Here is a 254-nt window from a genome sequence, read left to right on the forward strand (position 1 = left end):
CCCGCCCGACTCTGCTGTACCCAAAGATTGTAAAACACTTTTAATTCTTACTTCGCAGTGGTGACAGCCCTCTGCTGAGCCTCAGCTATCTCACTGGTAGGAAGGGGCTTTGACTCGCCTGCGTGGATATCACCTCTGGAGACCTCTCGCGGAAAAGACACGGGCAAGGGGCCTTTCTTCCGCTGCCTTATCTGCAAATCTTGAGCTTTTAGTGCCCGGGCAAAGGAGGGTTTTGCCCCGCCTCGTTCCTGAGA

Source organism: Marmota marmota, unplaced genomic scaffold (assembly GCF_001458135.2).
Source record: "Marmota marmota marmota unplaced genomic scaffold, marMar, whole genome shotgun sequence".
NCBI classification, from domain to species: domain Eukaryota; kingdom Metazoa; phylum Chordata; class Mammalia; order Rodentia; family Sciuridae; genus Marmota; species Marmota marmota.